Source organism: Prionailurus viverrinus, chromosome B3 (assembly GCF_022837055.1).
Source record: "Prionailurus viverrinus isolate Anna chromosome B3, UM_Priviv_1.0, whole genome shotgun sequence".
NCBI classification, from domain to species: Eukaryota; Metazoa; Chordata; class Mammalia; order Carnivora; family Felidae; genus Prionailurus; species Prionailurus viverrinus.
The window spans coordinates 43,110,424-43,137,904 of NC_062566.1; the positions used below are offsets into that span (position 1 = coordinate 43,110,424).

The window sequence follows — 27,481 nt, forward strand, 5'->3', positions numbered from 1 at the left end:
CACTCGAGAAGAAAGTATATTCTGTTGCTTTGGGATGCAGAGTGCTAAATATATCTGTCAAGTCCATCTGATCCAATGTACCATTCAGGGCCCTATTTTATTTATTCAGTCTGTGTCTAGATGATGTATCCATTGTTGTAAGTGGGGTATTAAAGTCCCCTGCAATTATTACATTCTTATCAATAAGGTTGTTTATGTTTGTGATTAATTGTGTTATATATTTGGGGGCTTCTGTATTCGGTGCATAGACATTTATAATTGTTAGCTCTTTCTGATGGATAGACCCTGTAATTGTTATATAATGCCCTGCATCATATCTTGTTACAGCCTTTAATTTAAAGTCTAGTTTGTCTGATATGAGTATGGCTACTCTAGCTTTCTTTTGACTTCCAGTAGTATGATAGATAGTTCTCCATCCCCTCACTTTCAATCTGAAGGTGTCTTCAGGTCTAAAATGAGTCTCTTGTAGTTAAAACTAAGTTTTGGGGCACCTGGGTGGCTCAGTCGGTTGAGTGTCCAACTTCAGCTCAGGTCATGATCTCACACTCCATGAGTTCGAGCCCTGCGTCGGGCTCTGTTCTGACAGCTCAGAGCCTGGAGCCTGCTTCAGATTCTGTGTCTCCCCCTCTCTCTGCCCCTCCCCTGCTCATGCTCTGTCTCTCTCTGTCTCAAAAATCAGTAAAAACATTTGAAAAAATTAAGGAAAATAAAAGCTAAGTTTTAAAAGAAAAAGTTATATAATTTCAAATTACATTTTCAAATATTTAAAGCTAATTAGTGTTTCTGAGAATGTGAAGAAATGGGTGCTCTCATACTCTCCTGGGGAGAGCATGTATTTGCTTAAATATTTTGAGGAATAATTTGGTAATGTATGTATAATATACCTTAGAATATTTGCTTTGATACAAAAATTCTACTTCTAGGAATTTCTCTTAAGGAAAAATTAAAAAGCATGAGAAAGCTACAAATATGTTCATTGCAGCTTTCTTCATAATGGTATTAAATTAGTAACAACATAAATATCCTTCAACATGGGATTTCTTGGGGCACCTAGAGGGCTCAGCTCAGATCATGATCTCACAGCTGTGGGATTCAGCCCCTCGTTGGGCTCTGTGTAGAGTGTGGAGACTACTTGGAATTAAAAAACAAAACTCATGGGATTTCTTAATTAAGTCATGGTACATACATAAACTTTTAAATGGCTATTGACCTCGTAGTTGTTGCCAACCTAATGGTCATCACTTTCCTCTTCTCTCTTGTTAACAGAATTACCATTTTTTTTTAGGTATTGAGGTAATATGCTCAGGGAAGGTGGGTGTAGTCTGAGGAGTGAATTGTGATGACAGTGGTAATCCAATACCTATGTGTTTGGTTTAGAGGTCAACAAATGAGTTATTTTTGGTCATTGAGACACTAAGGTTGTTCTTCTTGGAGCTTTTGGGAAGGTTTTTCATCCTGATAAAAATACATACATGAGGAGGAAACCCTGCCCATTTGTTCCTGTCTTTGGATATTTCATGTGAGGATATAAGAACGCGGTGCTTGCAGCTATGTAGCTATCTTATGACTCTGAGGGAAAGCTATGAGAATCATAGAAGTGCCAACTCAAAGCTTTGCGTTGTTGAGTGGTATACTCGCTTTAAAACTATCTAATTCAAGACTTTTTATCTGTTTAATTTCCCTTTTTGGGAGTTCCATTACTTACAAATGAAATTACTCTGACTTATAAAACACTATAATGAAAAGAGTTCCAACTCTGAAGTTAAACACAGCTTGGTTTCAAATCTTCAGTAACTCTTACTAGGGCTACTCCACTATTAGACCATGGACTGTTTACTGAAATTGTCAAAGCCGTAGTTTTTTCATCTGTAAAATAAGGATAATAATGTAACTTCTATCTTATAAGGTTGTAGTGTGAAGGTTAAATATATATAGAGCTTACCACAGTACCCTCAGTAAAATCTCAATGAATATTGGCTATTGATAATTAAAGTAGCAATATTAATCTATACTGATATGAAAGAATGTACATTATATTAAGTGATAAAAGGACAATTATGTATGGTAGTTAACCATTTTGTGAAAATAAATGTATATTCTGAGAAAAAGTCTAGTAATATATACTAATTAAAATGTTAAAAATAATAATAATCTTTGGCTGTTAGGATTACTGACTGTTTTAATTGTCTCCTTTATATTTTCCTAAATGTTCTAGAATTGCTTTAGTGATTATATATTCCTTTTTATATATTTTTAAAAGCTAGTTAAATTTGGTAGGAGCTAGGAAGAAGCAAAAAGAGTGGAAGACCTATAGAGGATATTTAGAGGAAGGAGTGAGAAATAAGGATGAGTATTGTTTCAGAAGCAAAGGAAGGAACTGATTTCAAGAAGGGAGTAGCCAACATTATTGAATGCTTCTGAGGAGTGGCCAGTTAGTTGAACTCTGAAAAGCGTTCATGGAATTTCACAATATCAAGTCACCTTAGAGTTGCGTCAACCAAGAAATCAGACTGTACTGGAAATGAAAAGGAAATGCTTAATTAAGAATTGGATTCTGGGGCTCCTGGGTGGCTCAGTTGGTTGGGCTTCCGACTTCTGCTCAGGTCATGATCTCACCGTCCATAAGTTCGAGCCCCGCATTGGGTTCTCTGCTGACAGCTCAGAGCCTAAAGCCTGGAGTTTGCTTTGAATTCTGTGTCTCCCTCTCTCTCTGTCCCTCCCCCCATTTGCATCTGTCTCTCTCTCTCTCAAAAATAAAATGAAAACATTAAAATAAATTTTTTTTAAAGAATTGGGTTGAGTGGCGCCTGAGTGGCTGAGTTGGTTAAGCATCCCCAACTTTGGCTCAGGTCATGATCTCGAGGTTTTCAGGTTGGAGCCCCATGGTGGACTCTGTGCTGACAGCTCAGAGCCTGAAGCATGCTTCAGATTCTCTTTCTCCCTCTCTCTGCCTCTGCCCGCACTTGTGTTTTTTTTCTCTCTCTCTCTCTCAAAAATAAACATTTAAAAAAAAGAGTTGAGAAGTGGACAAGGTAAATGTGTATTAATCTTTCAAAAAAATTGGTCTTGAAGAGGAGAGATAGGGCAGTGTTTTGGAAAAAAGCCAGTAGAGAAAGAGAGAGAGAGAGTAAGTTACAAAACATAAGAAGAGTTGCTAGGGCAAGGACCCTTGGGAAGCGGAAGACAATGGTATCCATTTGTACTTATATGAGGGAAATCATCTTCTCCAAATGAGAACTTTCACAGTTCACTCAGTAGTGAGTTTTTCTACTCTCTTGCTTGTATATTTTGATGAACAGAATTTCATAATTTAAATAATAAAACATAAATCCCATTATTGTCAGTGATTTTATGTCTTATAGAAATAATTTCTGACTCCAAGTTCAGAAAGATACTCTCCTATATTCTAAAAATGTTAAAGTTTGCATTTCATATTTAAGTCCATAATCCATCTGGAATTGATTTTTGTTTGTGGTACGAGGTAGGGATTCAATGTCATTTAAAAATTTTGGATAGCAAATTATTCCAGCCTGATTATTTTTATCCATTGGTGTTCAATGTCTTGGTATGTGAGTCATGTAAATGGTATACAGGAGCCAGCTCATAGCAATTTGTGAAAATTGCTAACATCTCCCCCCAGTTTTGAATTTAGTGACGTCTTTCTGGCAGCTTGAAATTAGCCAAGATTGTAGTATTTACACCATGGAAATCAGCAAACAACTACAAATCAAGGCTGTTTGACTGGAGACCTGACTTATTTGTGATGATTTGCTCTTAAAAAAAGAGAGAGATTCTGGGGCGCCTGGGTGGCTCAGTCGGTTGGACATCGGACTTCAGCTGAGGTCATGATCTCACGGTTTGTGGGTTTGAACCCCGCATCGGGCTCTGTGCTGATGGCTGAGAGCTTGGAGCCTGCTTCAGATTCTGTGTCTCCTCTCTTTGCCCCTCTCCCACTTGTGCTCTGTCTCTCTCTGTCTCTTAAAAGTAAATAAATGTAAAAAAAAAAATTCTGTCTTTCTGCGGGAACCACCAACTTCCAGTAATTTGCCAAAATGACCAACACAAAGGGAAAGAGGAGAGGTATTCGCTATATGTTCTCCAGGCCTTTTAGAAAACATGGAGTTGTTCCTTTGGCCACATCCATGCGAATCTATAAGAAAGGTGATATCATGGACATCAAAGAATTGGGCACTGTTCAAAAAGGAATGCTCCACAAATGTTACCATGGCAAAACTGGAAGAGTCTACAGTGTTACCCAGCATGCTGTCGGCATCATTGTAAACAAGTTAACGGCCAGATTCTTGCTAAGAAAATTAACGTATGTATTGAGCATATTAAGCACTCAAAGAGTCACGATAGCTTCCTGAAGGGTGTGAAGGAAAATGATAAAAAAAAAGAAGGACGCCAAGGAGAAAGGTACTAAGGTTCCACTGAAGTGCTAGGCTGCCCCGCCCGAGAAGCACACTTTGTGAGAACCAATGGAAAGGAGCTTGAGCTGCAGGAACCCATATGAATTCACAGCATGATAAATGTAAAAAAATAAAAGACCTCAAGACTGTAAAAATGTTTCTCTTAATTGAGTAGCCGTGTGGTGTCCTCTCTCTCAAAGAAATATTTAAAGCAAACTTTAATTGTGTCCTAATTCATTGGGTGATGTCTTTTTTTTTTTTAATTTTTGTTAAGTTTATTTTTGAGAGAGAGAGAGAGAGAGAGAGAGAGAGAGAGCGAGCATGAATGGGAGAGGGGCAGAGAGAGAGGGAGACAGAATACGAAGCAGGCTTCAGACTCTGAGCTGTCAGCACAGAGCCGGATGTGGGGCGCTAACTCATATACTATGAGATCATGACCTGAGCCGAAGTCGGATGCTTAACGGACTGAGCCACCCAAGTGCCCCTCGGGTGATGTCTTTATTCAAATTTGGTGTTTTTTTTTCTTGCTGAAAGATGTGAGGTAGTTTATTGTATACAACAGAATATACTCAATTGGTTAGGAGCTGACAGATATTACTTATAAAATATTTACAGTAGTTTGAAAATAGTCCCTCTAAATCACTAAGAAAAAACAGTTTTAAAAATACACGAAAGCTTATCTGTTGCATTGTATTTAAGCTCAGGGAAAGTGGAGTACTTGTAATTGTATCCTGTCTTAAATAGCTGTGTTTTAAGGATAAAGAACTTGCCTTTGAAACCTATTACTTAAAAATAGATTGTTTAAAGCACTGTGTCTGGTTCCTACTAAACCGTTTTCCCTATCATTTCCTGTTACTGTTTCTTCTATATGGTGCTCTAGCTATTAGGAAAAATTTGTTTATTGGGACTGCTCTTTCTTTTTTTTTTTTTTTTATGAAATTTATTGACAAATTGGTTTCCATACAACACCCAGTGCTCATCCCAAAAGGTGCCCTCCTCAATACCCATCACCCACCCTCTCCTCCCTCCCACCCCACATCAACCCTCAGTTTGTTCTCAGTTTTTAACAGTCTCTTATGCTTTGGCTCTCTCCCATTCTAGCCTCTTTTTTTTTTTTTTTTTCCTTCCCCTCCCCCATGGGTTCCTGTTAAGTTTCTCAGGATCCACATAAGAGTGAAACCGTATGGTATCTGTCTTTCTCTGTATGGCTTATTTCACTTAACATCACACTCTCCAGTTCCATCCACGTTGCTACAAAAGGCCATATTTCATTTTTTCTCATTGCCACATAATATTCCATTGTGTATATAAACCACAATTTCTTTATCCATTCATCAGTGGATGGACATTTAGGCTCTTTCCATAATTTGGCTATTGTTGAGAGTGCTGCTATGAACATTGGGGTACAAGTGGCCCTATGCATCAGTACTCCTGTATCCCTTGGATAAATTCCTAGCAGTGCTATTGCTGGGTCATAGGGTAGGTCTATTTTTAATTTTCGGAGGAACCTCCACACTGCTTTCCAGAGCGGCTGCACCAATTTGCATTCCCACCAACAGTGCAAGAGGGTTCCCATTTCTCCACATCCTCTCCAGCATCTATAGTCTCCTGATTTGTTCATTTTGGCCACTCTGACTGGCGTGAGGTGATACCTGAGTGTGGTTTTGATTTGTATTTCCCTGATAAGGAGCGACGCTGAACATCTTTTCATGTGCCTGTTGGCCATCCGGATGTCTTCTTTAGAGAAGTGTCTATTCATGTTTTCTGCCCATTTCTTCACTGGGTTATTTGTTTTTCGGGTGTGGAGTTTGGTGAGCTCTTTATAGATTTTGGATACTAGCCCTTTGTCCGATATGTCATTTGCGAATATCTTTTCCCATTCCGTTGGTTGCCTTTTAGTTTTGTTGGTTGTTTCCTTTGCTGTGCAGAAGCTTTTTATCTTCATAAGGTCCCAGTAATTCACTTTTGCTTTTAATTCCCTTGCCTTTGGGGATGTGTCGAGTAAGAGATTGCTACGGCTGAGGTCAGAGAGGTCTTTTCCTGCTTTCTCCTCTAAGGTTTTGATGGTTTCCTGTCTCACATTTAGGTCCTTTATCCATTTTGAGTTTATTTTTGTAAATGGTGTGAGAAAGTGGTCTAGTTTCAACCTTCTGCATGTTGCTGTCCAGTTCTCCCAGCACCATTTGTTAAAGAGGCTGTCTTTTTTCCATTGGATGTTCTTTCCTGCTTTGTCAAAGATGAGTTGGCCATACGTTTGTGGGTCTAGTTCTGGGGTTTCTATTCTATTCCATTGGTCTATGTGTCTGTTTTGGTGCCAATACCATGCTGTCTTGATGACTATAGCTTTGTAGTAGAGGCTAAAGTCTGGGATTGTGATGCCTCCTGCTTTGGTCTTCTTCTTCAAAATTCCTTTGGCTATTCGGGGCCTTTTGTGGTTCCATATGAATTTTAGGATTGCTTGTTCTAGTTTCGAGAAGAATGCTGGTGCCATTTTGATTGGGATTGCATTGAATGTGTAGATAGCTTTGGGTAGTATTGACATTTTGACAATATTTATTTTTCCAATCCATGAGCAGGGAATGTCTTTCCATTTCTTTAAATCTTCTTCAATTTCCTTCATAAGCTTTCTATAGTTTTCAGCATACAGATCCTTTACATCTTTGGTTAGATTTATTCCTAGGTATTTTATGCTTCTTGGTGCAATTGTGAATGGGATCAGTTTCTTTATTTGTCTTTCTGTTGCTTCATTGTTAGTGTATAAGAATGCAACTGATTTCTGTACATTGATTTTGTATCCTGCAACTTTGCTGAATTCCTGTATCAGTTCTAGCAGACTTTTGCTGGAGTCTATCGGATTTTCCATGTATAATATCATGTCATCTGCAAAAAGCGAAAGCTTGACTTCATCTTTGCCAATTTTGATGCCTTTGATTTCCTTTTGTTGTCTGATTGCTGATGCTAGAACTTCCAGCACTATGTTAAACAGCAGCGGTGAGAGTGGGCATCCTTGTCGTGTTCCTGATCTCAGGGAAAAAGCTTTCAGTTTTTCCCCGTTGAGGATGATGTTAGCTGTGGGCTTTTCATAAATGGCTTTTATGATCTTTAAGTATGTTCCTTCTATCCCGACTTTCTCAAGGGTTTTTATTAAGAAAGGGTGCTGGATTTTGTCGAAGGCCTTTTCTGCATCGATTGACAGGATCATATGGTTCTTCTCTTTTTTTTTGTTAATGTGATGTATCACGTTGATTGATTTGCGAATGTTGAACCAGCCCTGCATCCCAGGAATGAATCCCACTTGATCATGGTGAATAATTCTTTTTATATGCCGTTGAATTCGATTTGCTAGTATCTTATTGAGAATTTTTGCATCCATATTCATCAGGGATATTGGCCTGTAGTTCTCTTTTTTTACTGGGTCTCTGTCTGGTTTAGGAATCAAAGTAATACTGGCTTCATAGAATGAGTCTGGAAGTTTTCCTTCCCTTTCTATTTCTTGGAATAGCTTGAGAAGGATAGGTATTATCTCTGCTTTAAATGTCTGGTAGAACTCCCCCGGGAAGCCATCTGGTCCTGGACTCTTATTTGTTGGGAGATTTTTGATAACCGATTCAATTTCTTCACTGGTTATGGGTCTGTTCAAGCTTTCTATTTCCTCCTGATTGAGTTTTGGAAGTGTGTGGGTGTTCAGGAATTTGTCCATTTCTTCCAGGTTGTCCAGTTTGTTGGCATATAATTTTTCATAGTATTCCCTGATAATTGTTTGTATCTCTGAGGGATTGGGTGTAATAATTCCACTTTCATTCATGATTTTATCTATTTGGGTCATCTCCCTTTTCTTTTTGAGAAGCCTGGCTAGAGGTTTGTCAATTTTGTTTATTTTTTCAAAAAACCAACTCTTGGTTTCGTTGATCTGCTCTACAGTTTTTTTTAGATTCTATATTGTTTATTTCTGCTCTGATCTTTATTATTTCTCTTCTTCTGCTGGGTTTAGGCTGCCTTTGCTGTTCTGCTTCTAGTTCCTTTAGGTGTGCTGTTAGATTTTGTATTTGGGATTTTTCTTGTTTCTTGAGATAGGCCTGGATTGCAATGTATTTTCCTCTCAGGACTGCCTTTGCTGCGTCCCAAAGCGTTTGGATTGTTGTATTTTCATTTTCGTTTGTTTCCATATATTTTTTAATTTCTTCTCTAATTGCCTGGTTGACCCACTCATTCGTTAGTAGGGTGTTCTTTAACCTCCATGCTTTTGGAGGTTTTCCAGACTGTTTTCTGTGGTTGATTTCAAGCTTCATAGCATTGTGGTCTGAAAGTAAGCATGGTATAATTTCAATTCTTGTAAACTTATGAAGGGCTGTTTTGTGACCCAGTATATGATCTATCTTGGAGAATGTTCCATGTGCACTCGAGAAGAAAGTATATTCTGTTGCTTTGGGATGCAGAGTTCTAAATATATCTGTCAAGTCCATCTGATCCAATGTCTCATTCAGGGCCCTTGTTTCTTTATTGACCGTGTGTCTAGATGATCTATCCATTTCTGTAAGTGGGGTGTTAAAGTCCCCTGCAATTACCACATTCTTATCAATAAGGTTGCTTATGTTTATGAGTAATTGTTTTATATATTTGGGGGCTCCGGTATTCGGCGCATAGACATTTATAATTGTTAGTTCTTCCTGATGGATAGACCCTGTAACTATTATATAATGTCCTTCTTCATCTCTTGTTACAGCCTTTAATTTAAAGTCTAGTTTGTCTGATATAAGTATGGCTACTCCAGCTTTCTTTTGGCTTCCAGTCGCATGATAAATAGTTCTCCATCCCCTCACTCTCAATCTAAAGGTGTCCTCAGGTCTAAAATGAGTCTCTTGTAGACAGCAAATAGATGGGTCTTGTTTTTTTATCCATTCTGATACCCTATGTCTTTTGGTTGGCGCATTTAATCCATTTACATTCAGTGTTATTATAGAAAGATACGGGTTTAGAGTCATTGTGATGTCTGTATGTTTTATGCTTGTAGTGATGTCTCTGGGACTTTGTCTCACAGGGTCCCCCTTAGGATCTCTTGTAGGGCTGGTTTAGTGGTGACAAATTCCTTCAGTTTTTGTTTGTTTGGGAAGACCTTTATCTCTCCTTCTATTCTAAATGACAGACTTGCTGGATAAAGGATTCTTGGCTGCATATTTTTTCTGTCTAGCACCCTGAAAATCTCGTGCCAATTCTTTCTGGCCTGCCAAGTTTCAAAAGAGAGATCAGTCACGAGTCTTATAGGTCTCCCTTTATATGTGAGGGCACGTTTACCCCTCGCTGCTTTCAGAATTTTCTCTTTATCCTTGTATTTTGCCAGTTTCACTATGATATGTCGTGCAGAAGATCGATTCAAGTTACGTCTGAAGGGAGTTCTCTGTGCCTCTTGGATTTCAATGCCTTTTTCCTTCCCCAGTTCAGGGAAGTTCTCAGCTATTATTTCTTCAAGTACCCCTTCAGCCCCTTTCCCTCTCTCTTCCTCCTCTGGGATACCAATTATGCGTATATTATTTCTTTTTAGTGTATCACTTAGTTCTCTAATTTTCCCCTCATACTCCTGGATTTTTTTATCTCTCTTTTTCTCAGCTTCCTCTTTTTCCATAACTTTATCTTCTAGTTCACCTATTCTCTCCTCTGCCTCTTCAAGCCGAGCTGTGGTGGTTTCCATTTTGTTATGCATTTCGTTTAAAGCATTTTTCAGCTCCTCGTGACTGTTCCTTAGTCCCTTGATCTCTGTAGCAAGAGATTCTCTGCTGTCCTGTATACTGTTTTCAAGCCCAGCAATTAATTTTATGACTATTATTCTAAATTCACTTTCTGTTATATTATTTAAATCCTTTTTGATCAGCTCATTAGCTGTTGTTATTTCCTGGAGATTCTTCTGAGGGGAATTCTTCCGCTTGGTCATTTTGGATAGTCCCTGGCGTGGTGAGGACCTGCAGGGCACTTCCCCTGTGCTGTGGTGTATAACTGGAGTTGGTGGGCGGGGCCGCAGTCCGACCTGATGTCTGCCCCCAGCCCACCACTGGGGCCACAGTCAGACTGGTGTGTGCCTTCTCTTCCCCTCTCCTAGGGGCGGGATTCACTGTGGGGTGGTGTGGCTCGTCTGGGCTACTTGCACCCTGCCAGGCTTGTGATGCTGGGGATCTGGCGTATTAGCTGGGGTGGGTAGGCAAGGTGCATGGGGGCAGGAGGGGCAGGCTTAGATCGCTTCTCCTTAGGTGATCCACTTCAGGAGGGGCCCTGTGGCAGCGGGAGGGAGTCAGATCCGCTGCCGGAGGTTTGGCTCCGCAGAAGCGCAGAGTTAGGTGTCAAGTTCCCTGGCTGGAACCGGTTCTCTTTGGGATTTTGGCTGGGAGATGGGCGGGGGAGATGGCGCTGGCGAGCGCCTTTGTTCCCCACCAAACTGAGCTCTGTTGTCAGGGGGCTCAGCAGCTCTCCCTCCCTTTGTCCTCCAGCCTTCCCGCTTTCCGAGCAGAGCTGTTAACTTATGACCTCCCAGATGCTAAGTCGCGCTTGATGTGGAAACACAGTCCGTCAGGCCCCTCCGCTTTTGCCAGCCAGACTCGGGGGCTCTGCTTGGCCGGCGAGCCGCCCCTCCGCCCCGGCTCCCTCCCGCCAGTCCGTGGAGCGCGCACCGCCTCGCCGCCCTTCCTACCCTCTTCCGTGGGCCTCTCGTCTGCGTTTGGCTCCAGCGACTCTGTTCTGCTAATCCTCTGGCGGTTTTCTGGGTTATTTAGGCAGGTGTAGATGGAATCTAAGTGATCAGCAGGACGGGCGGTGAGCCCAGCGTCCTCCTAAGCCTCCATCTTGCCGGGAACCTGGGACTGCTCTTTCTTGCCCCAGTTCCTTTGCCTGAAAATACCTACACTTTCTAAAGTTGGTGAATTTCTGATTGTCCTTTGGTCATCTTGAGTGTCTAAGTGAACCTTACCTGATAAAGGTATTTTAAGGAATGAAAGTGTTTGGAATCAGAGGAGAGAAATTCTAGTTTGGGATGATAGAATAAAATCCCTTATATATGTTCCCACAGCGGGGGAAAAGATTCTAGATACTTTATTATTATTTATTTATTTTATTATACTTTATTATTTACTTATTTTAAGATTTTATTTTTAAGTAATCTCCCAACACACCCAACACAGGGTTCAAACTCACAACCCTGAGGTCAAGAATCTCATGGTCTACTGACGGAGCCACAAGGCCCCTGGGTTACTAATACTTTATTTATGATTGTCACATCTATGTTCATGAATGAGATTGATCTGAAATTTTCTTTCTTGTAATACCCTTGCTTGAATATGGTATAAAAAATATTCTATTATTATAATTTAGTTGAAGAGTGCTTATTTTATTTGTATTCTCTGGAAAAGCTTGATTAAAATTGAAATTAACTCTTCTCAGTAGAACTTGCTGGTAAAACCATTTGGTCCTGATTCAGTGTAATGTGTGGTGGTGGTGGTGGTGATGTGTGTGTGTGTCTGTGTCTGTGAAAAGATTAAAGATATTCAAGATAATGAATTTCTGTATTGGTTATAAGATCACTTATGTTTTTATGTTTTTTTCTTGAGTCTGTTTTCTAAAAACTTTCCACTTCACTCAAATTTACTAAGAAAAGTCTTTCTTAATATTCTTATGTTTTTAATTTATGCTGCATCTGCAGTTATTTTCCCTTAAATTTATAATACTTTCACTTGTGTTTCTCTTTCTTCTGATCAGTATTGCCAGAGGTTTGACAATTTTATTTGTGTTTCCTTTGTTGATACTCTTTTGTGTATATTTGTTTTCTATTTCATTAATTTATATTATTTTCTCACTTTGAATATCTTTTTTCTGTTGCACTTTATATGTTTTAATGTTTTCAGCTTATGTCATTCATTTTCAGCTTTTCTTTTTTCTAAGATATGGCCATATATTTCCTCTAGTACTGCAAGTTTTGATGTGTACTGTTTTTCATTATCATTTAGTTCCATTTTTTCTTTCACTATATTCTTCTTTATTCCATGAATACTTTAGAAACATTTTGAAATTTTTAAATGTAGATTTTTAAAAATATTTTTTTGTTATTTATTTATGATAATTAGCATTGTAGTCAGGATGTAGTCAGTATGATACTAATTCATCAAAATTTGTTGAGACTTGCTTTATCTCCTAATACATAGTCAATTTTCATAAATACTCCTTATATATTAAAAAAGTTATATTTTTGCAGTTGCTGGATGCAATTTTTTCTATGTGTATTAAATCAAACTTGTTCAAATATTATTTTTAAAATATTTTTTAGAGGGAGTGCACAAGATGGGGAGAGAGACAGAGGGAGACACACACAGAGAGAGAGAGAGAGAGAGAGAGAGAGAGAGAGAATCTTAAGCAGGCTTCAGGCTCAGCATGGAGCCCAATGGGAAGTTCAGGCTCATGACTATGGGATCATGACCTGAGCCGAAATCCAGAGTCAGACGCTCAACTGACTGAGCCACCCAGGTGCCCCTCAAATATTCTTTATCCTTACTAATTTTTTGATCTACTTACTCTATCATTATTAAGTGAGTTTATTAAAATCTCTCACTTTGGTGGATTTGCCAATTTCTCTTTGTTATTTTGTCAATTTTAGCTTTCTGTATTTTGAAGTTATTTTTTGTATAAGTTTTCCCAATATTTTATTTTGAGAAGAGACTCCTACATAAAAATTGAAAGAATAATTCAACAAACATCCATACATCTTTTATTTAGATTCACAAACTGTTATCATTTTGTCACATTTGCTTTCTCTATTTCTATATGAGTATGTATGAGTTTATGTCTTTTTTAAATTGAAGTGAAACCCATAGTATAAAATTAATGATTTTAGAGTGTAAAATTCAATGGCATTTAGTATATTCACAATGTTGTGTAACCACCGCCTTTATCTAATTTCAAAACATTTCATCACACTGAAAGAAAACCCGGCACCCATTGAGCAGTTGCTCCCCATTTCTCCCTCCTTCTAGCTCTGGAACCACCAAACTACTTTTTGTCTCTATGAATTTACCTATTATATGTATTTCATAAAAATGAGATCATGCACTATATGGCATTTTGTGTCTGGGTTCTTCCACTTGGCATAATATTTTTGAAGTTCAACAATATTGTAGCATGTATCAGTACTTCATTTATAATATATATACCATATTTGTTTATCCTTTCATCTGTTGATGGACAGTTGGATTGTTTCCACCTTTCAACTTTTGTGAATAATGATGTAATGAATATCAGCATCAGCATACAAGTATCTGTTTGAGTCCCTGTTTTCAATTCTTTTGGATATATACGTCAGGCTGGAATTGCTGAGTCATATGGTAATTATATGTTTAACTTTTGTAGGAACTGCCAAAGTATTTCCAGAGTGACTGCACTATTTTACATTCTCACTAGCAATATATAAGAATTCCAATTTTCTACGTTCTCATCAACACTTGTTATTTTCTGTTTTTGTTTTATTATTATTCTAGTGGGTATGAAGTGGTATCTCATTGTGGTTTTAATTTGCATTTCCCTAGTGACTAATGATATAGAGCATTTTTTCATGTGCTTGTCTACCATTTGTATATTCTTTTTAACAGAAATGTCTATTGAAGTCCTTTGTGCACTTTTAAATTGGGTTGTTTGTCTTTTTGTTTTTGAGTTGTAAGAGTTCTTGTGTATTTGAGACACTATATTCTTGTCAGATATAAGTTTCAAATATTTTCCATTCTGAGGTTATCTTTTTACTTAATAATGCTCTTTGATGTACAAAAATTTTTAATTTTGATGAAGTCAAGTTTATCTATTTTTTCTTCTGTTGCTCATACTTTTAATGGCACATCTAAGAATCTATTGTCTGAGTACATGAAGATTTACCTCTATGTTTTCTTCAAAGAGCTTTATAGTTTTAGTACTTACATTTAGGTCTTTGATCCATTTTGACTTAATTTTTCTATGTGCTGTGAGATAGGAGCCCAACTTCATTCTTTTATATCTAGAAATCCATTTGTCCTACTACCATTCATTGAAAAAACTGTTCTTTCTCCATTGAATAGTGTTGGCACACTTGTTGAAAATCAGTTGTTCATAGATATGTAAGTGTATTTTTACCCTCTCAATTTTGTTCGGTTGGTCTATCGGTTTATTCTCATGCCAGTACAGCCTTGCTTTGATTACTATAACTTTTTTGTGAGTTTGTAACCAGGAAGAATGAGGCCTCCATCTTTGTTCTTCTTTTTCAAGATTGTTTTTGCTATTCAGAGCCTCTTGTAGTTCCACATGAATTTGAGGATTGGCTTTTCTGTTGTTGCAAAAAAGGCCTTTGGAATTTCAATGAGTCTGTACATCCCTTTGGGTAGTATTGCTATATAACAATATTGTTTTCCAATCCACGAACACGGAGTATCTTTCCATTTATTTAGTTAGCTCTTTAATTTCTTTCAGCAGTTTTTTATATTTATCAGTATGTAAGTCTTTAATCTCCTTGGTTATATGTATTCTGAGCTACTTTTATTTTTTGGATGCTATTATAAATGGAACTGTTTTCTTAATTTTCTTTTTGGATTGTTTACTGCTGTTATATAGCAACACAACTGATTTTTATTAATGTTTATTTATTTATTTTGAGAGAGAGAGATAGAGCAAGCAGGGGAGGGGCTGAGAGAGAGGGAGACAGAGAATCCCAATCAGGCTCTGCACTGTCACACAAAGCCCAACGTGGAGTTTGAATTCATGAACTGTGAGACAATGACCTGAGTTGAAATTAAGAGTTGGTCGCTCAACCAACTGAACCACGCAGGTGCCCTGCAACACAACTGATTTTTGAGTGTTAATCTTATACCCTGTAACTTGTTGAATTAGTTTACTAGTTCTATTAGTTCTTTTATGGATTTTTTTAAAGTAGATTCCAAGACCAGCGTGGAACCCAACGTAGGGCTTGAACTCATGGCCCTCAGATCAAGACCTGAGGTGAGAACAAGAGCTGGACACTCAGCTTACTGAGCCACCCAGACACCCTTCTTGTATGGATTGTTGAGGGGATTTCCTATGTAAAGGATCATGTTGTTTGTTAATAGGAATAGTTTTATTTCTTTCTACTTTGTATGCCTTTTTTTGTTGTTGTTGCCTAATTGTTTTGGTTAGGACTTCTAGTGAAGTGTTCAGTCGCACTGGTGAAAGTGAGCATTCTTGTCTTGTTCCTGATCTTAAAGGAAAAACTCTTAGTCTTTCATCACTGAGTCCAACATTAGCTGTTTTCTGGTGGTGGTTTTATGTCTAGATTTCTGTGAAAAATTTTTAACTGTGTTTGCAAAATATATGGCTTTTTGAATACAAAAATTTATGTATTTGATCATTTTGGAAATATTATTAACTTTCCTTCATTATTTCATTTACCTTTCACTATTATAAGTATATATTTGTTAGACCTTCTCTGTGCTATTTGTTCATACTTATTAAATATATTCTATTTCATTGTTTTTTGTGTGTGTTGTATTCTGAGTAGTTCCTTCAGATACAGCTTTCAATTTACTAATTATTTCTTCAGTTCCATCTAGTCTGCTGTTTAATCCACATCCTTGGGTGGGTTTTTAAAAAAATTTCAATAATTGTATTTTTGCATTTCTAAAAGTTCTTAATGGTTCTTTTATAACCTAGCTGATTTTTTATAAACTCATTCTTTGGCTTTATGTTCTTTTATTTCTTTAAGTATATTAAACATGTTTACCTTGTATTCTATATCAGCATAGATATACACCTTGTATATATAGCTTTTTATGTTAAAATTATATATAACTTCCTAAACTGAAGTTTTTGTGAGTCTCATTCTGAAACTTTTTATGCTGACTTTGTTCACAATAATTTATTCTTCATGTCTCATTATGTCAAAGTATGGATTTATGTTCCTTGAAATTTTATTGGTGGGATTTTTTTTTGAGGCCTAAATTAAGGTCAAATTTCTTGAGAGATTCGTTTTATTTTCTGCTCAATGTCTGGACTAAGACTAGGACTAATTTGAATGAAAATTTCTGTTTGTGTTTTTGGGACCATTCAGATTTTGTAAATCCTATCATTAAACCCACTTTAGGGTGGACTTGTAGTCTTGAATTATCAAGAATGACTTATCTTTTGCCTTGATTTATGGCCAGGAGTGAGACAATTTTCCTTAACATCTTTCTCCGTAGCATAGATTATTTTCTAGTTTACTCACTGAGGATATGGGTCTTTGGGATTCTTTGTTATTCGCAAAGTCCAGTATAATATCCTGCCTTCATGGGCCTACACTGTCTCTTGTCTGCCATGCCCAATGCCTTTTAAAACTAAAACTCTAGGCCACCAAAGATTGACAGATACCCAAGACAGGAGCTGGCTTCAGATTTCATATCTCTTTGGAGTTATGATCCTCTTCTTATACTTTTTTTTAGCTTTGGAGGCTCTTTCTTGCATTCTTGATAAGTCAATCATGGATGTAAAAAAAGTTTTTTTTTTTAATTTAACTAGCATTTTTAAGATATTTTGCACTGGGCATTTAAAAAGAAATTTGATAGGTTTTTGCCAAGAACTAGAATTTTATGTTATTTCTGAATAAAGATAACATATACCATATTTAGCTTAACCTTTCCCCTACTCTTAAATTGTCATGCTAATTTTCTTTATTATTTCTTCATTAATTTTTTTTACTAAGTATAATAGTGAGGTGAACATCTTTCCTCTTTGTTTATTTGTTGCTTTATTAATATCTTGATTATTTCCTTGGAATATTTTTGAATAGGGTTTCTGGGTCAAAGGAAAAATGGACATTGATTTGAAGGAAGTTTAGGAAGTACTATCTACAAGAATTGGACGTAGGAGGTAAGGCAGAGGAGGGAATCTAGTATGAGACTTAAGTTTTTGGCTTAAGTAACAAGCTAGATGATGATGTCATTAACTAAGATTGGGAACACAGGTTAAGGTGGGTGTGTGCGTGGGGAATGATAACAAGTTCAGTTTGGACATGCTGTATCTGAGGTTAGGTCACGTAGGTAGAGAAATTTTTAGTAGGCAGTTGCAAATACAGGGCAGAGGCTCAGGAGAGGGTTTTGGGCTATAGACACAGATATGGGATTCACATAATTGGGGGTTCCAGGAGCCTGGAATCCATCAAATGTATTTTCAGGGATTAATGTATTTGATAAATTGATTTTTATCCTAATGCTTCTATTCATGCTTTCATTTCAATAATAATCTGGATCACTCGGATGACCACTTTATTAATAGTATTGCCAACTTACTTCAGTGTCTTTATTTGTATTAATGTTTATAATCTTGCTGGTGCCAAGTATCACAGAGCCAGGCTTACTATGTAAATGATGCAATCAGGTCAAGTGAAGATGAAGTGATATCATTGTGTGCTTGCTCATATGAATGAAGGTTTCATAGTAGTATGAATAGAGAAAAGTGGTGGGAGAACTGAATCATCACATGGTACACAGTTCTATTTAAATTAAAAAGAATCTATGTTATTAGCAGCCACTTCCACATTCACATTCTGAATTGGCAAATTGGTTTCAAGGAAAAAAAGCATAACAATCCTAATAAATTAATGTTTATTTCATAGTATGAGTTTTTTTAGATTTTTAGTTTTATTTGAGTGTATTTTATAAAGATTTTGCTTGTAAACTTGTTAGGAACTAAAAGCATAAAGAATTTATACTTATTTAAGTAAGTGAATAATACAATAAAAATAATTTTGGTCAACATTGAAAACTTAAGACAATAATTTTTTTATATTATACAGATTTGTGTGTCAGAGCTGAGCCATGGATATAAGTAGGACTTGTCCAGAGAAAGTTCAAAGTGGAGAAAGAAAGGGTGCTGGGAACAGAATGCTGGGAAGCATCAGTAATCAAGTAATGCATGAAGGGAAAGAGAAAAACTTACAAACCCAATGTTAAGATGGGAATAAGGTGGTTAAAAGGAGGGAATTGAAATGTCTTTGAAAGGCATATATGGCCTTTTCCCAAACCCTTTCAGTTGAATGAGTAAATAAGTGGTGAGAATGTAGGTAGGAACAGTGTCAGAACAGTTTCTTAAAATGAGCTTGGTTAAGATTGAAAGGAAAGAAAGAATGTTCTGGAATGGGACATAACATCATTATAAATTCAAGTCCTTGAACATATTTATGTGCTAAAAAGGAATTAATGGAGGAAGGATTCCCATATATATCAGAAGAAATACTTAACAAAATGGGATCTCAGTAAAGATGGGACTCAATGTGAGACAGATAACAGATGGCAGGGTTTTCCCTTGAAGAGTAATGATAATATTCATTTGAGATGAGATATGAGTAAGTTTAAAACTGGAAACTGGAGTCATGCTGTATAGCTTGTAAGTTTCTGTGAAGTAAGGACCAGAGTGATGGGGAGGTAGTTGTAGAAGATTCATGAAAACAGTGGTGAAGATTTGTAATAGTTATTATGAGAAATGGGTTGGGAACTTAACCAACAGTGTTGACAACCTTGCTGAGATCAGGGTTCTAGTTTTGGCTGTGCGACTTACTAGGTCTATGAATTAAGCAAATAATCTAACCTGTCTGAATATTTGTAGAATGAGGAATTTGGACAATGTACCTACTTCTTTTTTTTTAGTTAAAATTATTTTTTATTGAATTATAATTGGCATATAATATTAGTTTCAGGTGTATAGTATATTGATTTTATATTTTTTTACATTCTGAAGTGATCACTTGGTTAGGTCTGATTACTATCTGTCACTATACAAAGTTGTAATATTATTGACTATATTCCATATAATTCACACACATCCTTTTGACTTATTTACTTTATAACTGGAGGTTCATACCTCTAAATCCCCTTTGCCTATTTCACCCATCTCCCTACACTCTTCCCCTCTGGCAAATACCAGTTTGTTCTCTCTGTCTGTGAATCTATTTCTGTTTTATTTGTTTTGTTTTTTTGTTTTGTTTAATTTATTTTTAATTTATTTTAATTGAATTGTTTATTTAACTTATTTTTAATTGTTTTGTTTTGTTTATTTGTTTCATATAAATGAAATCATATGATATTTGTCTTTATCTGACTTATTTCACTTAGCATAATATCCTCTAGGTTCAGCCTTGTCACAAAGGGTAAGATTTCCTTCATTTTTGTGGCTGAGTAATATTTCTTTTTTTTTTTTTAATTTTTTTTTCAACGTTTATTTATTTTTGGGACAGAGAGAGACAGAGCATGAACGGGGGAGGGGCAGAGAGAGAGGGAGACACAGAATCGGAAACAGGCTCCAGGCTCCGAGCCGTCAGCCCAGAGCCCGACGCGGGGCTCGAACTCACGGACCGCGAGATCGTGACCTGGCTGAAGTCGGACGCTCAACCGACTGCGCCACCCAGGCGCCCCTGAGTAATATTTCATTGTAGATATATTACCAGTTCTTCTTTATCCATTAATCTGTCAATGGACACTTAGTTTCCTTCCATATCCTGGCTATTATAAATAGTGCTTCAGTGAACATAGGGGGCCATATCTTTTTGAATTAGTGTTTTTGTCTTCTTTGGATAAATACATAGAAATGGAATTGCTGGATTGTATGGTAATTCTATTTTTAATTTTGAGGAACCCCCATACTATTTTCCACAGTGGCTGCACCACTTTACATTCCCACTAAGAGTGCATAAGCGTTCCCTTTTCTCCACATCCTCACCAACATTTACTTCTTGTCTTTTTTATAATAGCCATTCTGACAGGTGTGAAGTGATAGCTCATTGTGGTTTGATTTGCATTTCCCTGATGATGAGTGATGTTGAGCATATTTTCATGTGTCTCTTTGTCACCTATATGTCTTCTTTGGACAAATGTCTGTTCAGGTCCTTTGCCTGTGTGTTAATCAGATTATTTGGGTTTTGGGGGAATTGAGTTGTATCAGTTCTTCATATGTTTTGGATATCAACCCCTTATTGGATATATTGTTTCCAAGTATCTTCTCCCATTCAGTAGGTTGCCTTTCTATCTTGTTGATGGTTTCCTTTGCTGTCTGTAAGCTTTTTAGTTTGATGTAGTTCCATTTGTTTATTTTTGCTTTGTTACCCTTGCCTGAGGGAGGAGACATATCCAAAAATATATTGCAAAGACCAGTGTCAAAGAGCTTACTGCCTGTGTTTTCTTCTAGGAGTTTTATGGTTTCAGGTCTTATAGTTAAGTCTTTAATCCATTTTGGGTTTATTTTTGTGTATGGTGTAAGAAGGTGGTCCAGTTTCATTCTTTTGCATGTAGCCATCTGGTTTTCCCAACACAGATTAGGTAATTTCTAAAGAGCTTTTAAGTTCCCAAATCATTTAATTTAGAAGTCAGGCACTAACTCCTTTCTAATAAGAAATCTAACACAATAAATATTTTCCCCTTTTAAGAGTTACTTTGGAACCAAAAACTAGGCCTTTTTAGACTACATTTAGTTTGAAAGTCCACATGGAGAATTAAAAAGCCAGTTAAAATAGGAAGGGAAAAGGAATGGAAGACTTATTTTTTTCTCCTCTTCAAGCACACCAACCATCCACTGAAGCAAACAACACTCACAGAAAGATACAGGAACTAGAATAAGAAAAAAGGGTGAAATAAATTGTTAGTGTCTTTTTGTTTTCTAGTTCCTAGGAATTTGTAAGTGAATTCCAACTTTGTGTTAAGTTATTGTGAAATTCCAATGAGGAATTGAGGAAAATGAGATAGCCTGGAGGATTTTTTTTTTAGTTTTTTTTTTTTAATGTTTATTTTTTGAGAGAGAGAGAGAATGAGTAGGGGAGGGACAGAGAGAGACACACACACAGAATCTGAAGCAGGCTCCAGGCTCTGAGCTGTCAGCATAGAGCCCCACATGGGCCTTGAAGTCACGAACTGTGAGATCATGACCTGAGCTGAAGTCCAGGGCTTAACAAACTGAGTCACCCAGGTGCCCCTCTTATATATCTGTCTACAAATATATATATATATAGATAGATGATAATAGATAGATAGATAGATAGATAGATAGATTTTCCAGGAATAAAATTTAGTAATTCATCACTCACATATAGCACCCATGCTGCTCATCCCAACCAGTGTCCTCTTTAATGCCCCTCACCCGTTTAGCCCTTCCCCCCACCCAACACCCTGCCGGCAACCTTCAGTTTTTTCTCTGTATTTAAGTCTCTTATGGTCTGTCTCCACTGGAGGAATTTCTTGTAAGAGAATCCACTCTAAAAGTCTAACTACTCTGCATCTTTAAGGAAGGAGTGGCTCCAAATAAACACAGGCTTGATAATGATTGAAAATGTAAATTTAGTGTGTCACCTCTCTTTGCTCTCAAGAATTTTTTTTACAATTAAACTTTTTTTAAAATTTAAATTCTTTACAATTTGCGGTATGGATCAACTGAAATAACTTCCTAAATACCATATCTGGCCTTGTAAAGAGTCAAGACCACATTCAACAATCATGGGAATACCTAACTTTATTTTTCCTTCAAGAAAGGTCTTTACTTAAAAAAGACCAAAGCAATCTGAGTTGTGCCTGAAATTCAAGAAAACCCAGAGCTATATGATTCCCTGAGCTGCTTGGCCTGGAATACTCAGGAGCTGTTTGTATGGAGCTGTGTGCACCTACTGTACTCCATGCATTCAGCCCTCAGCTAATAATGCCTGCGAAGAATTAGACCTCCAGCAGAAGGAAGAGTTCCAGTCCTGCCAACTGTTACACTATTTATATATTCACAGTTCCGCTTCTCTCACCAGAATGTGAATTCCTGGAGGGCAGAGAAATTGTCTAATTCATCTTTTTATCCCTAGCGCCTTTAACGGCAACTTGCACATAGCAACTTCTAATATCTTCTTATGGGATAAATAAATGATTTAAATCTATGATTCAGTATCCCAAATAATAAAAGGCAGAGTGTATAATAATTTCTAAGCATTCTTAAGGTATGGCTAATAACAGTTTTTTTCAGTCATGTTAACACAAAAAGAAATGGCGCTTGGCATCTTTGGAAATTAAGGAAATATATATTGATTGGATATATATTGAAAATCAATGTATATATTTCTGAATGCATGTATGAGCATATGTTGTTCTGATTATTTCCACATATCCTTGCCAGGCAGATTTTTCTAAAGCACCATCTTTATTTTGTTATTTCCCTGATTAAGGCCCCATGATGACTTCTAGTTGTATAATGTATTGGTTTGGAGCTTTTGGACACTAACAAAAAGCAGTTTTCATTTAATCCAAGATTTCATCAGTGTTGTGTAATGGAAGTGGTATAGAATTATGCTATGTGGGCATAATTATTACTCAATACTTATTTGAATGCAGGGGACAGAAACTCAATTCAATTAGTTGAAGAAGGAGAAGGAGGAGAAGAAGAGGAGGAGGAGGAGGAGGGGAAGAAGAAGAAGAAGAAGAAGAAGAAGAAGAAGAAGAAGAAGAAGAAGAAGAAGGTGGTGGACGACGACGACGAGGAGTAGGAGGAGGAGGAGGGAGGGGGAGGGGGAGGGGGAAGAGGAGGACAAGAGGGAGAGAGAGAAAGAAAGAAGAAAGAAAGAAAGAAAGAAAGAAAGAAAGAAAGAAAAGAAAGAAAAGGGAAGAAGAGAAAATGTTTTTTTGAGTTAATGGGAAGTCCAGGAGATTGCACCTGGCTGTAGGCATGGCTGGCTCCGGAGGTTTGAATAATGTTGTCAGGACTCTGACTCTATTCTTCTCTCAGATTCATTCATTTCTTCTTGGCGTCATTCTTAAGTAGGATTTCTCTTCTCTGAAGGCAGTGTGGCCTCCAGTTGTCTTAGGGTCACATCCTTCAAGTTTAGCAATCTCCAAAGTAGGGGAAACCATCCTGATTAACTCCAGAGGGAAAGTTCTGGGGAGGACTCTATTTGGCCTAAACTGAGTCATGTACCCATTTCTCAACTAATGTGGTGAAGTAATGGTATATTTTGACTTGCTAAATCTGGATCACATGTCCCAGGCTTGGAGTCAAGGGAAGGTGGAGTCCCATAATGGCCATTTCCTTCAAGATCACTTGGAATGGGGTAGAGCAGTTCTCCAAAGGAGGACTTATCAGAAGGGAGATGCATTGACACAAGTAGCTTATCGGTCTACCACACCAGAGCTGAGGTGGAGCTTGTATATGCAGGTCTGATGAACCAACTGGCATCTGTCCCAATTGCTCAGGGTGTATATTCTCAATGCCTGGTGTACATATTGTACCATTGTTAACTTTTTTTTAATGTTTTATATTTTTGAGAGATAGAAAGAGTGTGAGCAGGAGAAAGGCAGAGAGAGAGGGAAACACAGAATTCAAAACAGGCTCCAGGTTCTGAGCTGTCAGCACAGAGACCAACGCAAGGCTTGAACCCATGAATGTGAGATCATGACCTGAGCTGAAGTCAGATGCTCAACTGACTGAGCCACCCAGGTGCCTCAATTGTTAACTATTTTGATATCATCCCCACATCCCATGAATCTCACCATTTATGAGTTAAAAATAATATATGTAATACCATATGAGCAGTCTTGAACACATAAAAAGAACATTTATTTTTATGGAACAAAAATGACACCTAAACAAAGTTTTTGGCAAGATATTTTTTAGAGCCTGATCAGATTTGGAGCAAACAAAGAGAATTGGTGAAACTATTGCCCCCTTTTTTTTCTTAAAGAAAAAATAAATAACGTTTATATGTAGTCCTTTATGAAGTGTTTATATCATATTATTACTCTCCCCAATATCTAAAAGTGGTTTGAATTTCTGATAATAAAACTGAATACTTCTGTCAGTAGTGAGCTTAGGGACACATGCACCAAAGCAAAGCTAAGTCCCAAGTCCCTAAGATGCCCTTCAAAAGCAGTCATCCAGTTAATTTGATCTATTAAACAAACTTAGCAGTTGGGATGCCCACACAGTGAGAAAGGCTGCTTAGAGATAGAATTTTGGCTTTAATTGGAATCTTCTGTCCTTTATTAGACAACCATAAGCTTCCAATTATACACACCATCTTCATTTCAAATTATGGATTTATAAAACCTTATGAATTTTCATTCCTCACAACAGATTTAGGAATAAACACAAGCTTCTGTCATGAACAAATATAAGAGGTTTTCTTCTCTCTCTCTCTCTCTCTCTCTCTCTCTCTCTCTCTCTCTTTTATGCCACATCCCAAAGGTCATTGATAATTGACCAAACACCCACTGTGTATCCAGAGATGTGTTAGGTATTTGGAACTATTAAAAGGAAACTTGAAAAATAATTCTTTTCCTTGAAGAATTTAGGTAATATGTCTCAGGAGAAAAATTAACATACTTAGAACAATAAGGTAATAATTAAATGGAACCTTTGCTGTTTCCACTAATGGTGCAATGGCTTCCCCTCCATTTCAGTCTGTTGAATTTTACCCATTCTTCAGGGTCTGTTTCCAGAACTTTCCCTTATTTAGCTTTACTTGATTACTTGAATATAAAGTAGGGCTTACATTCCTCTGAACCATCCACCCTAGCAACACTTAAAATGTCTTCATAGCTCTTTATCATCTATAGGAGCAGCCCAGTCTCTGTAGCTTGGTGAGGAGTCCTTGACCAGCTCTCTTGCCTTATCTCCCCTTGCCCTTCTATTTGCACACATTTTGAAAGTAAACCAAATCCTGGTACCAAATCCAAACCTGGTCTAGTAAACAAAATGAAACAAAACAAAATGTTACCAAATGTTGTGAATTTCCACATGTAGTCTTCTCTACATAGACCAGTCTTTTCCTTCCCTTTCCCCCAATTTAGCCCTTGTCAAACTCCCACTCATTCATTAACATAGCTTAGACATCACTCTCTCAATGAGGTCTCCTTCCTTTTCATCCTGTAGATTGTGCTCTGCCTTTTGTACCTGCTCTTATGATTCTGGGTGGTGGTGATTCGCTTTCATGTCTACCTGCATTCTCCTTCTAATCGTCAGCACCCATCCCTTACTTAGTTTGGACCCCTGAGTGTCTAGTAAGAGCCTGGCACACAACAGGTCCTCCATAAAATTTTATTGAAATGAATTGGGTTGCATTGAACTAAGTAAGAGTACAAGAGAATACTTGAAGTAGCTGAAGAGCCTAGCTGGACCCCAGGTTTTATGTCCATGTTGACAAGGGGAAAAAGTTGTTAGAGAAGGGGGAGATGACATGAGCAATACCCAAGGAAGGAAAATGAGACAGGTGAAAGCTAGGGACTGTGGATGATCATATCTGCCTAGAGTAGAGGCTGTAGAGTGGAGAGTGTTAGGAAATAAAATCAGAAAGACCAGCATGGCCATGTTATGGATGACTTTGAATGTGAAGCAAAGGAGGTGAAACATGATGGAATAAGTACTGCAATTTGAGAAAAGAAAATTTTAGAAATATCCCAAGTATCTGTGTAGAAGATGAGCTTTATCCCTCTTACAACCTCTTTTGGCATTTACATTATTACTACTAGTATGTCAGTGGTCCCAACTGGCCTAGAGTCATCTGAGCATAATAGTCTGGTAGTTTGAAGCAGAGTGTGATGTGTTGGGAGTCAGAAGTCTGGAGTTGAATTTCTGCTCTGGTCTAATTTGTTACCTGATAGGGTGAAATCACTTCACCTCTCTAATCCTGTGTTCTCATCTGTAAAATGAAGGCAGAAGGTGGATAACATAATTTATGAGGTCCCTTTGATCTCTAGGAGTCTATATGTAACAAAATAATTCTTAGCTACTTTATTAATCTATTTTTGCCCCTTAGTTTTATTTGTTTATTTACCTGTTTACTGGGTTTTAGAGTTGCGTTATTAGACAGGTCTCTGACAGTCCCACAATCTGCTCTGCTGAGACCAGCCTCTGAGGTCCTAACCATTGTGTCACACCTAGAAAACCCTGCCCAAGCTTCCACCCTTCCTTAAAAACCCAGCTCCAGCCCAACATATTTCTTGAAGCTTTTCCTAATCTCTCCAAGTCTCTGATATTTATTCCTTGCTTTTGGTGTTTAAAGATATTTTGTCTTGAGCTATTCTTTATTTGTATCATATTGTCTTTTCTCTCTCCAATTTCTTTCTAAGCTTCATAAAATACGGAACTGTTACATGCAATATTTGTTCATCTCCCATACCCCATTGCACCCCAGTACAAAGCTAGGCACAAAATAGATGTTTAGTAAACGTCTTGAATATTGAATGAATGATGTACAGGAAATATTACTAAAAATAGAAAAAGCTGACCTCAAAAAGGACACCTATAGGGCTTGGAATTGAAATAATGTAGCCTATCAATGATTTCATAGATGGTATTTTGTACCCCATGAAAGACTGATTTAAGATGTGTTGTGTGTGTGTGTGTGTGTATACACGCACACACAAGATGTGGTATATGTATATACACATACACAATGGAATACTACTCGGCAATGAAAAAGAATGAAATCTTGCCATTTGCAACAATGTGGATGGAATTGGAGGATATTATGCTGAACAAAATAAGTCAGTCAGAGAAAGATATCATATGTTCTCACTCATATGTGGAATTTGAGAAACTTAACAGAAGACCATGGGGGAAGGGAAGGAAAAAATAGTTACAAACTGAGAGGGAATTAAACCATAAGAGACTCTTAAATACAGAGAACAAACTGAGGGTTGAGGGAGGGGAAATGGGTGATGGGCATTGAGGAGGGCACTTGTTGGGATCAGCACTGGGTATTGTATGTAAGCAATGAATCATGGGAATCTATTCCTGAAGCCAAGAGCACACCATATACTCTGAATGTTAGCTAACTTGACAATAAATTACATTTAAAAAAAGATAGGATGATCTGTGAAGTTTCTGGTCTGTGGGCTTGTCTTGAATTAAAGAGTGGGTGGTACCAGGTCCTAGATATTCCAGCCAACTCAAGGAAAAGAGAAAACAGAGAACTGTTTACTGAGTGACTTTGCTGTTGGACAAGTCCCAAGTGCAGCTTGAGAACATCGGGCAGAGTTACCACCCTGCTGCCACAACCTCTGCCAACTTGGATAAGAAGCAGTGAGGTTGACCTGTCTTTTGGCTCTGGAACAAGGCGAGGG

The 27,481-nt window shown here is 37.5% G+C and overlaps 1 long non-coding RNA gene and 1 pseudogene across 1 annotated transcript in view; both read left to right on the plus strand.

The window, feature by feature from the left end:
* The window catches only part of LOC125168353 (uncharacterized), a 132,026-nt gene that overhangs the window by 41,773 nt on the left and 62,772 nt on the right, over nt 1-27,481 (plus strand). The gene's annotated exons all lie outside the window — the stretch shown is intronic.
* Nucleotides 4,053-4,513, plus strand: LOC125168351 (60S ribosomal protein L21-like; annotated as a pseudogene).